Genomic DNA, 14,427 nt, shown 5'->3' on the forward strand with positions numbered 1-14,427 from the left:
AGAATATATTTTCTTGCTTACCTCCCCTTGTGGAGGTGGTGTGGTATTTATAGTGTTAGGGTTTCCAATGATTGGGCTCAGACCCAATTAGGGCCTTTTTGGCCTCCTCCTATTGCTTCACGCCACGTGTCCTTAGGACACCTGGTGCTTTTTCATTGATTATTCTCTGACCAAGGTATTTCACCTGACCCATGTGCAATCACGTGGTAGCACATGGGTTTTGCTGAGTTGTCCACCTTTCATTGGCAGCTGTCAACATCAGCATATTCTTTATTCCTTAAAGGATACCTTCTGGAAGGTTGTCTGATGAGCACAATCATGGTTGTCCTTATCCTGATTTGGATAAGGACGTGGTTGATTATGTGTGATATGCGCCTATCCTGGGGATGCGCGAGGTCTTCTCTTTATTCTCACGCGCAGATGTTTCATGCGCAGATGTGATATGCGCAAGCATATGTAATATGCATGAGCATATGTGATATGCGCCACGCACAGATGCGCCACGCGCAGATGTGATATGCGTGAGCATATATGATACGTGAGCATATGTGATATGCGCCACACGCAGATGCGCCACGCGCAGATGTGATATGCTTGAGCATATATGATATGCGCCATGCGCATAGGTTTTGGCTTTGTGTCTTCGTGACATCCTGATTTCAAGCCTCTTGTCTATATCTTGTGGGTTGACCCGCCCCGCTCGATGTTAAGGCGGGTGCATACCTCTTCAAGCCCCCCCAGTCTAATGTGTGTCTTGTCTCGCGCGAGTGAGGTACGATAGATATTAGACTTAATAGTTTGCTCTTTTAATAGGGTTTGTCTTTTCTTTTTTATTTCTCATATGTGCGTTGCGCGAAATTCTATCCTTTTGGTTGAAATGAATCGTCCATGTACGTGGTTGGTTGGTGCTGACATGCGTCAGAGATGGAGACGTTATGTGTCAGACTTTTCGTGTGCTCGAGGTGCTACAGTGGCCTTTCATGTCTCCTCATACAGTGTCAGGAACACGTGTCGCGCTCATGTTGGCCTGCACCTGCGAGTGGGGGCGCGTGAGCGTAACTCTGATCAGTACCTGTTTCTTTCTCTCTCCTGGGCCTATAAAAGCAAGCCTTTTGAGTGGTTTTTTCTTCATCTTCATTGTTATTTTCAGAGCTCTTTCTCCTTCAATTTTCATTCCGATTAAGAGCCTTTATCTTTTGCTTCCAGATTTCCGTGCTTAAAGTAACCGCTGTTTGATTCACAATTGTATGTCTGATAACCCAGACACCACAATTTCTCCCAGCAAACGCCGTGTAAAATCGTTAGTTATGTCCACTTTAAAGAAGACCGGCAGGGGTAAACGGGTTGCCGAGGCCTCGTCGGAGGAGGTGGGGAAGAACAAAACAGTGAAGAGATGGGATGAGATTCCCTGCAAATTGAAACAGTCTGACTTCGACAATCTCGTCGCCTCTCAGGGTTTTCTCCCTGAGTATAGCTGTCTGCTCCCGGCGGCCGGGCAAACGGCGGCAGATCCGCCCACCGGCTATATCTCTTTATACTCTCACTTTTTCACTCACTGTAACCTTCGTCTCCCGATGACAAGGTTTATGGGTGCGCTCCTTCAGTTTTATGGGATTCACATATCCCAAGTCCATCCTTGTGGACTAGTGCGCATGACTCATTTTGAGTTCATGTGCAAAGTTCAGCGCTATGAGCCCACCCCTCGGCGCTTTCAATATTTTTACAAGCCAAAAATCCAAGATTCTTGGTTCTCATTCATACCGCGCAGTCAGAAGGTTAAGTGCTGCACTGTTTCCTTCAAAAGCCTTCATGACTGGTCTGAAAAATGTTTTTATATTAAGGCTGGTGTGATTCCCATCCGCATGACCATGCGCGCGATCACTTCTGCGCCCGCGGATGAGAATGTTCTTAAGAACCCAACGGGCACATGGGTTAACAAGTTAACTGCTGAACCATCCCCCGCCAAGAATATTTGCGAGGAGGCGCTGGTGGGGGTTGGTATGAGCAAGAGGTGGACCGACAGCGCGACTGAGCCTGTCGTCCAAGTTGATGGCTTAGGTGAGTTATTAGCTCATTGCATTATTTCTGCGTGAATATAATTCGCTTTGCTGATATCATTTGTCTTGTTTTATGCAGTAAGCAAGGAATACGTCCATGCCGTCTATGGCGAGCATATGGAGGGCGGCTCTGTCGCGCTGAGCGCTGGGGAAGTTGCTTTCCCCGATCGTTTCGATGATATGTTCATCCCTGTCGATTTAGAATTTTGCTTTGACAGCGATGCGCCTGGTAAGCTTTTGTACTTATGCTTATGCCTTTAGAATACCAAATTTGGTTAACATTTCTGTCACACGTATTGTAGATGCGCTCGAGAACTATGAGTTGGAGCTTGCGGAAGAGGAGGTGGAGGAAGAAGCTGAGGCGCCACAACTCAAGCGCAAAGCTAAAGGCAAAACTGGCGCAGGGGCCAGTAAAAAACAGAAGAAAAATGATGCCCTTGTTGCCCAGGATCCTCCTACCCAAGCGAAGGGACTTGAGAAAACCAAGGGATTTACCTCCAAGTTTTCCTCGTCTTCTTTGCCTCGAGGTGTGGGCAATCCTCTCGTCCACACGAGGTATGGTGCTGCCACCTCATCTCTTCGCGCGGCGGACAAGGGAAGCGGCGCTGCGCCTGCTGTTTCATCTTCTCCAACAGGTATACTTTGTTTATATTTTGTGGTTTTATAAGCGTGATTCCGATAGAGTTATTAACGAAGCTTTGCTCACTCAAATGTTTGTAGAGCCGGCGACTTTGGTGGCTCAACCTCAGGCGCAGCAAGGTACCGAGGCTGCGCCGAAGGTTGCTTTGAAGTCCCCTGTTTTACCCTCGAAAAGGGGGAAAATGGACTTCATGGCGATGCTCAATTCGCGGACGGCGGTGCGCCAAGGTATTTATTGCGCTTGATTTTCTGATTTTTTCCTTTAGATCAAGTCATGAATCATTTCTCCTTGTTGGTTTTTTCATAGGAATTATAGCTGGCACACAAGCTGCTGGCGGCACTGCTGACGCCGGCGCCGGCGCCGTTAGTTCTGCTCCTGCTCCAACAAGCACTGAATCTCCTCTCATTGGGATTACTAAGGAGCAGGAGACTATTTTACGTGATGATCTAACGGCGTCAAGGCCTCCCTCACCTCCTCCTGCGCGCAGCCCTCCTCGTGAGACTGTTTTTAATTTTTCCAAGTCGCAGGAGAAAAGACCTGTTACAGAGGATGATGAGGTCAATTTTGAAGATTCCGATGGTGGCCGCGCAAGCCCTATAGCGCCACGAGATTTCGCGGCGCAGCCTTTTTCTCGTGGGGCAGGCAGGAGCTCACCAGCTGGCGCTGACTTTTCTGCCGGTTCTCCGCAGGTATAAGTTTGTTTTTCTCCGCTGTGCGGACTTCCAAATTAGTGTCTAGATAACTAAAACGTTTCTTTTGCGTTGCTTTGTGTTTGCAGGAAGCCGATAACATATACCGCCCGAGCTGGAATATTACTGAAGATAGCTCATTTCAATCCATGGGCGTGTGTGAAGACTTCTGGGCTTACTCTGTTCCTCCGGCTGAGAGGAGGTTTCAGGAGGACCGCGCTCGCGTGGACTTGCTCAACGACCACCTTTTTGCTGGGTCTGCGTTCTTTGCTGCCTCCCAAGAGCTTCGTAATGATTATATAAAAGTGCGTGATGCCCTTGCGGAGGCCAAGCAAGAGGCTAAGATTTCTGCTTGGAATCTTTCTGACGCTCGAGAGAGAGCTGAGAAACTCCAAGCAGAACTTAGCGAGAACCAAGCAAGTGCCAACGCTGCCTTTGTGAAGCGCGGGCATGAGCTGCAGGCTGCGCGGGAGAGGCTGCAAGCGGTAGAAGCGGATGCGGCCAGGTACGCGCGCCGAGCGCGTGACTTGGAGTTGGAGGCAGAGGCGCGTGATCAAACTGTTGCGCAGGCTAACACTGACAAATCTTTATTAGAGAGTGAGGTTGCGCTCCTGAAGAAAGAGCTCGAAGCTGCTCGAGCAGAAAAGGATGAAGCCTTGGCGGCAGCAGCGTCTGGCCGATAAGAGCTCGATGCTGCGCGAGCAGAAAAGAATGAAGCCTTGGCGGCAGCAGCGTCTGACAGAGAAGAGCTAAAACAAACCAAGGAAACTGTTGAGTTGTTAAACTCTCAGATTCCTGCTCTTGAGACGTCTGTTTCTTCCCTCGCGCAGGATCGTCAATGGCTAGTTTCACAGGGTGTGACTCGTTGCGCTTACGCGATGAAATACTCAGACGAGTTTCAGACCCTTGTGATGGATTGCAATGCTGCGTCGCGCTTGGTGGGTCGAGCTGAAGGGTTTAAGGATGGCTATGAATATGGCATGCTGAAGAAGAATCCATCCGATTACCCTTGTCAGCTCGACGTTGTCTACGCTGACATGGCCGAGGTGGGGGAGAAGTATTTGAATACTCCAATTCCCATCCTTGAGCAGGTATTTTAACCTTAATGAGTTTATCTTAACTTATTTTCCTAATCCTTTGTACTCATACTTTTCCTTGTGACTTGCAGATAACCGCGCTTGCTGACCAGCCCGATCTTGGCGCGCTAAAGAAATTACTTGACGAATGTGAAGGGACTGGTGGCAGCGATGATGGCGCGGGCAATGCTGCCTCTGCTAGCGGCTCTGGCGTGGCCAAAGGACCTACTCCTGACACTATCGTGATAGAAGACGACTCCATTCAAGACGAACAACTTGATTATGGTAAGTTTGGAGATGACGAGGAGCGGGCTGCGCCAGATGCTAAGGGAGGAGGTAATGATGAGGGCGATGAAGAGGCGGATGTTGATATAGAGACTTGAAAAGCCCTTCATGTTTTTTTTTTTTTTTTTTTTTTTTGTTTGTAGTTTTTATCTCATCATTTTGTAAATTTGTAAACTTTTATGTTTTGGAATGAAATTTTGTTTTTCCCTTATTCGCGTCTTGCGCATTCCCAATTCATCTCTTTATATTGCATGTTTATGCTCGTTGAATATAAGGTATGCTTACACATTGAAACTTGGACAAGGCTGTAAGGAAATTATTTTATTTAATCCTTAACAGTTGTCACATTTCAAGTTATTTTGCAATATTCTGAATATGCTGACACGTGCCTTGGCACTTTATTATTCCTCTTTTGCGCGACGTTATCGCGCGTTTATTATAGGGAATTATGAATGAGTTTTTTAGCCTTTACGTGTCAGTATGTGTTACTCTAATATCCATTATAATCCCATGCGCGACCTCGACCTGAGACCTTAACAACTATGTTTTGGCATGTGCTTTGCCTTAGTTGTGCTTAGGTACTTTTATGGTCTAGCTGCGCAGCATGTAGGATGGATGTTGTGAGTGATTTGAGCTAAGGCTCATATTATTGGGCTAAGGACCCGACGTTTTAGAGTTAAAACTCGATAAAACGTTTGAGCTTGAAGCTCGCGCATGTATGTTTTACTTCGTTTTATTTTTAGTTTGATGTCAATACAATGTTGTCATATTGCTCAAAATTAATAAAGGGAAGTGTGAAACATGTATGCAAAAGGTAATAGAACACACATTAAGAGAAAATAGCGCGCATCATTATTCATAATGGCTTAAAGGGCCTTAATTACAAACTTGACAACTTTTACATGAAACATTTCCTAAGCTGTGCTACGTTCCATGTGCGCGGGATCTTCTTTCCATTCAAATCTTTTAAAGCGTATGCGCCTTTTCCCAATTCTTCCGAGACTTGATAAGGTCCCTCCCAGTTGGGAGACATCTTTCCCGGGGGTATTGCGCGACTAGCTTCATTGTTCCGAAGGACAAAATCATTTTTCTTGAAGTGGCATTCTTTCACGCGCTGATTGTAATATTTTTCTAGTTTTTTCTTGTATTTGGCTTCACTGATGATAGCCGCCTCTCTGCGCCCTTCAAGTAAGTTGAGATCCAACCTCCTTTCTTGCTCGTTGTCTTTTTTACTCATCATGAGCACCCTATAGGATGGGCATCCAATCTCTGCTGGAATCATGGCCTCCGTTCCATAGGTTAGGCTGAACGGGGACTCGCCATTGCTGGTTTTGCTTAAAGTCCTGTGCGCCCACAGGACATTAGGTAACTCCTCGACCCATGCATGGGATTCTCCCTCCAACCTTTTCTTCAGCCCATTCAGCAAGCTTTGGTTCGCGCGCTACACTTGGCCATTCCCTTGAGGGTGGTATACTGAAGTGAAGACTTGGTTGATGCGCAATTCCTTGAGCCAACTGGATATCTTCCTGTCAGTGAATTGTTTGCCATTGTCGCTCACAATTTCCATTGGCAGGCCAAAACGGCATGTGATGTGGCTCCAAATAAATTGCTTCATTGCCTCGGCTATGATTTTTGCTAGTGGCTTGGCTTCAACCCATTTTGTGAAATAGTCTACTGCCACTACCAAAAACTTTACTCGCCCTTGCGCTTGTGGTAAGGGACCCACAATATCGATTGCCCATTTGTGGAAAGGCCATGCGGAGGTCACCGGAATCAAGTTGTTCTTTGGCCGCATGGTGTTTGGCGCATAGCTCTGACACGCTTTGCATTTTTGGATCTCTTTTAACGCGTCCAAGTACATGCCTGGCCAATAGTAACCTGCGTTCATTGCCTTGGCAACCACCATGCGCGGGCCAGCATGTATTCCACAGATTCCTTCGTGTATCTCTCTGATCACATAGCTTGCTTCCTCGGCATCCAGGCATTTCATGAGCAATCCAAGATAAGAGCGTCGATATAACGTACCATCAAGCAGTTCGTAGTTCTGCGACTTGTGTCTTATCTTCCTCGCCTGTGCGCGATCGTCCGGTACCTTTCCCTCCTTCAAGAATTCCATTAATGGAGTTATCCATGATGAAGGTGTTGTATGAATTACAAGGACAGACTTCGCTCCCACCGACGGGTTGCTCATTACTTCCACCCTAACATCTTTGCCAAAGTGATCGAAGCTGGTTAATGCCATCTTGCTCAGCGCGTCGGCAGACTTGTTTTCACTGCGCGGAATATGTATGATTCTGAAGAAGTCAAATTGCTCGGTGAGTTTCTTCGCCTGCTCTAAATACAGAGGCATAGTGTTCTCCTTGGCATCATAAAGGCCATTGACCTGTGCTGCTACCAAGTATGAATCGACATGAGCCTCTAGCTTTTTAACTCCGAACTTGTGCGCGATGCGCAGACCAGCCAGCAGGGCTTCATACTCAGCTTCATTGTTGGTGCTCTTGAAATCCAACCTGATTGCGTAAGTATACTCATGACTTTCTGGATCCACCAGTTTGAGGCCTGCGCCGGACCCTTCGTTGTTTGAAGCTCCATCAGTGAATAATCTCCAAACATTTTCTTCATTATTGGCTTGCGGAGGGTCTACTTCGCGCTGAGCCTCTTCGACTTTTCCTTCAGGGATTTCTGCAATGAAATCAGCTAAGACTTGTCCCTTGATTGCTGGACGAGGTTTGTAGGTGATCGTGTGCTCCCCTAATTCCAGCGCCCATTTTGTCAGCCTTCCTGAGAGCTCGGGACGTCGCAAGACTTGCTGGATGTTGTAATCAGTCAGGACTTCAATGGGATGACCATTGAAATATCTATGAAGCTTGCGCGACGCATGTGTTAGTGATAAAACTAACTTTTCTATGATGGTGTAGCGCGTCTCAGGATCTGTCAGCACCCGACTTACATAATAGATTGGTGTTTGGATTCCCTTGCGATCCACCAACAACACTGCGCCAATGGCGCGCTCTCCTGCTGACAGGTACAACGTTAGAGTTTCGCCAGGTAGTGGAGCTTTGAGCGCAGGCAGATTTATCAGACATTCTTTTATCTCACTGAAAGCTTGCTCGGCCTCAGGCGTCCACTTGAATTGGCTTTTCTTTAAGCAATTTCTCAATGTGTTAACGAATGGGGTAGATTTGCTTGCATGGTTCGCTAGGAACCTGTTAATTGATACCAATCTACCATTCAACTTTTGAACTTCCTTCATGGTGGATGGTGAGGGCATGTCAAGGATAGCCTCCACCTTCTCTGGGTTCACCTTGAAACCATCCTTGGTGACCATTACACCGAGAAATTTCCCTTCTTCTACGCCGAATGTGCATTTGCTCGGGTTGAGCTTCATGTTTACTTCCTTTAGGCGCCAAAGGGTTTCTTCGATGTCTTTGAGCATTTGTCTTTCCTCCCTGCTTTTAATCACCAAATCATCCACGTAGACTTCTAAGTTTCTTCCAATTTGTTCGTTGAAAACCGCATCCATGAGTCTTTGGTAAGTGGCTCCTGCATTCTTCAAACCAAAGGGCATTTTTGTGTAACAGAAAACACCCTTGTCAGTTCTGAAGGCAGTCTTGTCCTCATCTTGTGGTGCCATTTGAATTTGGTGATAGCCCTTATAGGCATCCAGGAAACATTTGAGCTTAAATGGCGCCACAGAGTCCACCTTCGCGTCAATGTTTGGGAGGGGGTAACAATCTTTTGGACACGCTTTATTGAGGTCCTTGAAATCAATGCACATTCTCCATGACCCGTTGCTCTTCTTTACCATCACAGGATTGGCTACCCATGTTTGGTATCGTATTGGGCGGATGATATTTGCGCGCAGTAGATCTTCTACTTGCTCATTCATGGCCTTTGCCTTCTCATCCCCCATGACTCTTTTCTTTTGAGCAATTGGCTCTACAGACTTGAATGTGTTGAGAGAATGCTGCGCCAGGTCTCGCGGAACCCCAGTCATATCAGAATGTTGCCACTCGAAGACCGATATATACGTTGTGAGCAATCTTTTCATTCTCACCCTTGTGTCATCTGATATCGTAGCTCCAATTGTGATTGTTTGTTCTGGGAATTTTGGGTTGAGAATCCATTCCTCTGGCGCGTTGTTTGCCATTGGAAGCTTCATTCTCCCTTCACGCGGTATACTTGTTACTGCGCACAAATGATCTCGGTATACAAATGTTACTCCTGTTGGTGTTGGGAACCCCAACGCGCCGTGCGCTGGTGACGGTATGGCTTTGAATTGGGCAATCGTTCCTCTACCCAAGATCATATTATGGCATGAAGTGGTGGGCAAGACCAAGAAGTTGACAATTTCAGCTCGCTTGTGTTTCTCATCCCCCATAGTTAGTTCGAATTGTATCTGACCTAGGGGGTGAATAATTTCGTTTGAGACACCCGAGATTGGTGCATTCACAATTTCGAGCCTTTCTTGGTCTGCTGGATCCAACTTCCTGAAACATTGCTCATACATGATGTCTGATTCACTGCCGGTGTCCACCAGGACTTTTGACACCTCATAATGAGCGATGTGTGCAGTGATGACTAGAGGACTGCTGATAGACGGGCCTCCTCTGATTCTTGGGAAGATTACTTGTTGCTCGCGCCAATCCCCTTGGACTTGCGCGCTTCTCTTCCTCGATCTTTGCCCTTGCCTTCCTCCTTCAGCTACACAGATTCTTTTGAATTTTTTACTGGCTGAGGCTCCATCTGGTTGTTCATTCTCTGGTCTTGGGTTTTTCACCAGGTGAGCCAACTTGCCTGATTTCACATCTCTTTCAATCGCATCCTTCAAATGGTGGCATGCATCGGTGTTGTGCCCTGTGGACTTGTGAAACTCACAATACTTGCCACTGTTTGGTGGTCCCTTATGGAGGAATGGCTTGGGGATTTTAAACTGGACATTCTCTGTGCTTAACACTTGCGAAGGTGTTTTGGTGAGGGGAGTCCATATTCTTGGTAGAGGTCTGTTAGGCTCTCTGCCGCCTTCCCTCTTGTCACCTTCTCCGCGATTACGAATGTCTTTTTGGGGCTGGGGTGAACTTTGTTGCGCTTGCTTTTCTGCGGGAGAATAACTGGTTTGTTGCAACCTGGACCATACGGAGTTTTGTTTGCCCCTCCTTTCATTGTTGCGTGGTGCTTCTGTTTGATGCCCTCTATCTCTTGCTCTGTCTTGGGCAATTTGTTTTTCATTTCGCGCGAAGACTCGCGATGCTTCCATAAGCTTAGCCCAAGTGGTTGGCATGCCATCTCTGCTCACGAGAGCTCTGCGGAGTTGATCACTGCGCGCACCTTGTATAAAGGCCACGCGCAAGAGTTGTTCAGTGATACCTCCAATTGCAAGAGATTCCTGATTGAAACGAGTTATGTAGTCTTCAATGGTTTCATCATTCCTGCGCACGCAGTGCATGATGTCATCGGGGTCGCGCGTGTGTCTGCGCTGCTGTACAAAGTGAGCCTGGAACTTCTCCAATAGCTCTTCGAACCCATCGATTTGTCCTGTCGGCAAGCTTTCGAACCAGACACGCGCTGCGCCCGTGAGGCAGCGAGCAAACATGTGACACCATGTTGGCATCGTCTAGCTTTCTAGGTTTCCAGTGTTGTAAAAACCTTGTAAGAAATCGTCTGGATCTGTTGTGCCATCGTACTTGCCCAAACCACTTGGCATCTTGGTTTTGTGTTGAATGGGAGCCTTCGCGATGCGCTCAGTGAATTTTGAATGCTTCACCAAGATGGCTGGCCTATATGGTGTGGTTACGTCCACTTGCCCTTTCGCTTGTAGGTTGTACGGTGTGTATAGATCCATATCAACTTTGGCTCCAGGCGCTATGTTCATGTGCGCGCGAAGCTGTGAACCTCCTGCATGAGTATCTCGCGTCTTCCTCATGCTGTACACCTCTTCCTCATCACTAACATCAGCGTGTTCGGTGTGAACAGAGTGACCATCTTCCGGCGCGCGCGCCATTTTTGTTGTTCCCTGAATGGTTTGTTTATCAAATGCGAGCCTTTGTGTTAAGTCAGCTAACTTTTTGTGTTTGACCAGCTCATTGTATTTGTCCATTAAACGCCGTTGTTCGTTTATGAGCCATTCTTTAGGGTCATTGGTTTCAACTTCCGGACCCATTGGTCCTTTTTGTTTTGCACCAGTCAGATTTTGGAACGTGAGATCGTCTGGAGGAGTTTCAGTCTGGCTATGAGGTGTTGTGATGAAGGGATGGTTACTGGTGGTGCGCGCAGTATCACGCGGCGCCCTCAGAAACTGATGTCCCTCATTAACATCCTCAAGCTCATTATCCTCCAGAACTTGATCACTGTTTCGAACACCGGAAACCATGGTGAAGATTTTCAGAGAGAACTGATGAGATAGTGGTTTTGTTGCCGTTGTAACAGGTGATGGCGCCAATGAAGAAACGTGGATCGACTTACTAGTAGACGATCAACTTTCCTCGGGTTGAGTGTGCTATATCACCGATGGTTTTCCGGAATATGAGTTCTTCCACCTACAAAACGAGCAGCACCGTGAACTTACCCCTCAGAAAGGGACAGAGGGGTCCTCTTTGGGGTAACCCTCCTGTGTGAGAATAAGATATTGTAGGAGAAGATAATAATAATCTGAAAGTGAGTAAGGACTTAGAATATATTTTCTTGCTTACCTCCCCTTGTGGAGGTGGTGTGGTATTTATAGTGTTAGGTTTTCCAATGATTGGGCTCAGACCCAATTAGGGCCTTTTTGGCCTCCTCCTATTGCTTCGCGCCACGTGTCCTTAGGACACCTGGTGCTTTTTCATTGATTATTCTCTGACCAAGGTATTTCACCTGACCCATGTGCAATCACGTGGTAGCACATGGGTTTTGCTGAGTTGTCCACCTTTCATTGGCAGCTGTCAACATCAAAATATTCTTTATTCCTTAAAGGATACCTTCTGGAAGGTTGTCTGATGAGCACAATCATGGTTGTCCTTATCCTGATTTGGATAAGGACGTGGTTGATTATGTGTGATATGCGCCTATCTTGGGGATGCGCGAGGTCTTCTCTTTATTCTCACGCGCAGATGTTTCATGCGCAGATGTGATATGCGCAAGCATATGTAATATGCGTGAGCATATGTGATATGCGCCACGCACAGATGCGCCACGCGCAGATGTGATATGCGTGAGCATATATGATGCGTGAGCATATGTGATATGCGCCACACGCAGATGCGCCACGCGCAGATGTGATATGCGTGAGCATATATGATATGCGCCATGCGCATAGGTTTTGGCTTTGTGTCTTCGTGACATCCTGATTTCAAGCCTCTTGTCTATATCTTGTGGGTTGACCCGCCCCGCTCGATGTTAAGGCGGGTGCATACCTCTTCAAGTAGCAACGCTTTGTGGCTTGATGTGTTGGGAAAAACGACCACCTAGCCACGAACGGTAAACAAAAATAGAGAAATTAAACTTCGTTTGACTAAACTTTTTCCCGACCCGAATGAACCAATGAGGATGCAAACAAAATAGGGTATACTAAAAGTAAATATGACACGATAAATTTTAGCGTGGAAAACCTCTCAAGACGAGAGTAAAAAACCACGGGACTACTAGAGCCGCTTCAAATCCACTATCACCAATAATGAACAATACAAAAGTTCTTCTCTAGGTAAAACTAGAGGCATACACAAATCATCATATACTTGGTACAAACAATCTTCAAGTATATGGAATCAAACTACAAAAAAATAATGAGTAAGAGGTATCACCAACGAGAGAATGATTCGATCTCTAGCACGTCTCTTATCTTCAAAACATCAAAAGAATGGAGAAATAAAAAAAAACGTTCTCTTCCTAATACTTGATTCAGCAGAAGAGGAATAATAATAATATCTCACAATCCCTTTTCGTATGTATATATATGTCGGCCGAAGAGGTGCACCCAAAACCCTCTTATATTGTTTTGTTATCATCTTAGAAGCCCACACAAACTTCCAAGCCCACCATAAATCAATATGTGGTTGTGGAATATACAGACCAAATAAAATGTCAACATATATTTGATTTTTTTTCTTTTATTATTAATAATAATAGAACCCATGAAGGTTAAGATTGTCGTTGGGTTTTCTCATGGGCAAAAATATCCCAACAAATCTCCCCCTTTTGTCTATGAGGAAGAACTCACCACCCCAGCGAGTGAGCAACATATCTTTAGCTTCTCCCTTGCCACAACTTTGGTCAACATATCGGAACAATTATCATCGGTATGAACTTTAACAAGTTTAAACAACTTGTCTTCAATAACATCTCTAATCCAATGATACCTCACATCAATATGTTTTGTTCTCTTATGAAACATTGCATTCTTAGCAAGGTGAATAGCACTTTGATTATCACAAAGAACCATGTAGCGCTGTTGCATAAAGCCAAGCTCTTGCATAAATCTTTTCAATCACAATAATTCTTTGCATGCTTCTGTTGCTGCCATATACTCTGCCTCGGTAGTAGATAAAGCAACACACTTTTGCAGTCTTGACTGCCATGACACGGCTCCCCTGCATATAACATCAAATATCCAGAAGTGGATTTCATGTTGTCCTTATTTCCTGCCATATCAGAATCCGTGTAACCAACAAGCATCGGCTCCCCATTTCCAAATGTTATACCCAATTTGGAAGTACCTCGTAAATATCTAAGTATCCACTTAACTGCTTCCCAATGCTTCTTACCCGGATTTAACAAGAACCGACTAACAACACCAACTGCATGGGCAATATCAGGCCGTGTATATACCATTGCATGCATCAAGCTTCCAACCGATGATGCATATGGAACACCATCCATCTCTTTAATCTCCTTCTCAGAAGTAGGGCAATCTTTTTCAGTTAACTTAAAATTGGGAGTAAGAGGTGTACTAACCATATTAACTTTAGACATCTTGAATCTGCTAAGCACCTTTTCAATTTATTGCTTTTGTGACATGTGCAACTTCTTTGAAGCTCTATCTCTAGTAATCCGAATGCCAAGAATATTCTTAGATGGCCCCAAGTCTTTCATAGAAAACGACTTGCTTAACTCTTTCTTCAGCTGGACAATTCTTTCTGCATTCTTGCCAACAATCAACATATCATCAACATAAAGCAATAAAATGATAAAACCATCATCACCAAACCTCTTAAAGAAAACACAGTGATCAGACGCAGTCTTTCGGTAGCCTTGCTTCCCTATAACTGACTCAAATTTCTTGTACCACTGTCTCGGTGCTTGCTTCAAGCCATAAAGACTTTTATGAAGTTTAAAAACATAATCTTCTTTACCTTTAACCTAAAAACCTTCAGGTTGCTCCATATAGATTTTCTTTATCCAGATCACCATGAAGGAATGCTGTCTTGACATCCATTTGCTCAACCTTAAGATCAAGACTAGCAGCTAAACCAAGGATCACCCTAATGGAACTCATCTTCACAACTGGAGAAAAAATCTCATCAAAAACAATACCTTCTCTTTGACTGAACCCTTTGACCACCAATCTTTCCTTGTACCTAGGCCGTGAGGTATGCTCTTCAGTCTTCAATTTGTAGACCCACTTGTTCTTCAAAGCTCTTTTGCCCCTAGGAAATTTCACCAAAACTCAAAGGTATTGTTCTCATACAAGGAATTCATCTCATCTT

Source organism: Bidens hawaiensis, unplaced genomic scaffold (genome assembly GCF_021521415.1).
Source record: "Bidens hawaiensis isolate Kalapana, Puna unplaced genomic scaffold, B.hawaiensis_p1.1 tig00013528_1, whole genome shotgun sequence".
In the NCBI taxonomy this organism is placed as follows: domain Eukaryota; kingdom Viridiplantae; phylum Streptophyta; class Magnoliopsida; order Asterales; family Asteraceae; genus Bidens; species Bidens hawaiensis.